Below are 2,770 nucleotides of genomic sequence, written 5' to 3' on the forward strand. Positions count from 1 at the left end.
ACCTGAAAATCGACGTCAACCGGGTACATGGCCGAAAGTTGAGCTGGAGCTGGGCTGGAATTGTGCTGGAAGCCCAAGCCTCACCACGCGAACGTGTGCCCCACGCGTCCGTGTCATATCCCCATGATGGCCCCTCACGCGATCGCGTCAACCACGCGACCGCGTCACCCAGATTTTTGGCAAAAAGAATTTCGAACAGAGAGTTGTGCGACCGCGAGGCTGCACTCGCGCTAATCGCACAAAACAAGCCACGCGATCGCGTGACCCACGCATCCGCATCACCTGACCTTATCGCGCACCACGCGACCGCATCACTCACGCGTCCGCGTCACAAGCGGCGCACAGATTATCCAGATCAGCCAAATTTCTTATCTTTTCTTCTCTAATCCTTATTTTTCTTATTTTTTCTTATTTCTTTCTTCTTCCTTTCTTATCTTCTTTCCCTTCTCATCTCTCTTATTTTTCTTTTTATTTTTGTTTATTTACATACTTTCATTCATTGCATTATTTTTATTGGTATTAGAAATTTATTTGGATCATTATTTCTATATTTTACTTGTGGATTATTAGAGGAATTATTTGACAATTATATATATTTATTTTTAAAGGGTTGCTTGCATGTTCAAATTATTATTTTCATTAGATTATTTAACATGCATGCTATGTGTTTGTGAAAACGCCCGTATGGCATTGTGCACTGCTTTTCAGTATCTTTTATCCTACTACTCTGAATGCTTGCTTTTCATAAACTTCCTTTACTATTGTATTAATTGAAATTAATTGTCAATACAAACATGATGGTTTGTTACGAGTAATGCTTGATCTATGCTACTCATGCCCTTTGCCGGCATGCCAATAAACACCTTGCTATTTGCATATTTAATTGCATGTTTATTTGATTTTTGCATTTAGTTACTGCTTGGTTAAAATAATAAGTTTCTTCTTAAGATCCTTTTTTTTTTTTGAAAATTTTCACTAATTTAAAACCAAAATTTTTGTGTTAAACTTGTTTGAAGTTGTATTTGGAACATGGTTTTTGAGCCAAAGAACACACAACCTGTGAGACTTTGAGCTTATTTACATGGTTACATTATTTAACCATAAATATTTTATTCCTGTGTGTTTCCTTCTTTATGATTGTAATCTGTATTTTGTTCCAGTCTATATGTCCTTTGTTTAGTATATTTACATGCTTGTGTATGATTGAGGCCATATTTGATTATCAACTCACTTACCCCAAATAAGCCTACCTTTTACATCACCTTTGTTAGCCCCTTGAGCTTTTAATCCCCTTCTGTTCTATAACCACATCACTAGCCTTAAGCGGAAAACAAATTAATTATCCCAATTGAATCTTTGGTTAGCTTAAGATAGAGATTGTGTAGCAAATAAGTGTGGGAAAATTTTGGGAACATGGGTTGATAAGGGAATGTAACATGTTTCTAATTTATTTGAATATTGGGAATTTGGGAACCTACTCATTACCCCAAATATTAAGTTTAATAAAAGATCAATGCATATGTGATAAAAATTAAAGAAAATTTGGTACATGAGTATGGGAATTATACAAAAGTGGGAATTATGGTTAGCTAGGCATGAATTTAAAAGTATATAGAGTATATGTATATTAGGTAAGAGCTTAGGTTAATTAAAGATTCAATTTATAAAGCTCACTTAGCCATATATATACCTTTACCCTTACCTTAGCCCCATTACAACCTTGAAAAAGACCTCATGACGTTTGCAATGGTATATTAAATATTGTTGATTGGTTAGATGAAGAACAAGGTTTAGAAAGCATGACTAGAGAAGAGTAAAGTGAATAACCCTATACACTTGAGAGATTAGAGTGATACACACTACCAGTGAGGGTTCAATGCTTGATTCTATGTTCCCTGCTTTCATGAGCTGTCTTCTTACAAGTTTACTTGCTTTTTATTGTATGATTTAAATTAGTGAAATCTGGTTTATGTTTGTCTTGAAGAGCTTATTTACTTTTAACCAAGTAGGTAGAAACATTTTTTGCATGTAGTTGCATTCATATAGATAGGTTGCATTTCATGCATTCTATCATTTCTCTTCATTTCTTTATAGTTTCTCTTGAGCTTAGCATGAGGACATGCTAGTGTTTAAGTGTGGGGAGGTTGATAAACCACTATTTTATGGTTTATCTTGTACTCAATTGAGTAGTTTTTATTAACTCTTTACCTACTTATTCATACTATTTGCATGGTTTTATATTTCCTTCCTAATTATGTGTTTTGATTGAAAATATGCTTCTTTGATCTTATTGAAAATATGCATTGATATGTGTGTTAAGTATTTTCAGATATTATAGGGCAGGAATGACTTGGAGGATGGAAAGGAAGCATGCAAAAGTAGAAGGAATACAAGAAGTTAGAGAAATTGCTAAGCTGTCCAGCCTGACCTCTTTGCACTCAAATGGCTATAACTTTAGCTATAGAGATCCAAATGACGCGGTTTCAATTGCGTTAGAAAGCTAACGTTCGGGGCTTCGATTTGATATATAATATGTTATAGTTTCCCTGATGTTAGGCGACGCGACCGCGTGATTCATGCGGCCGCATTGCAGTGACAAAAATCCAGCGTGGCAAAATTCGAAACCAGCGAATTCTGGACTGTTTCTGACCCAGTTTGCGGCCCAGAAAACACAGATTAGAGGCTATAAAGTGGGGGACTGCATCCATTCATAAGGAGGCTCTCATAATTCACTTCTCATGATTTAGATTAGTTTTGAGAGAGGTTCTCT

The sequence above is a fragment of the Arachis ipaensis genome, chromosome B05 (genome assembly GCF_000816755.2).
Source record: "Arachis ipaensis cultivar K30076 chromosome B05, Araip1.1, whole genome shotgun sequence".
NCBI lineage: Eukaryota > Viridiplantae > Streptophyta > Magnoliopsida > Fabales > Fabaceae > Arachis > Arachis ipaensis.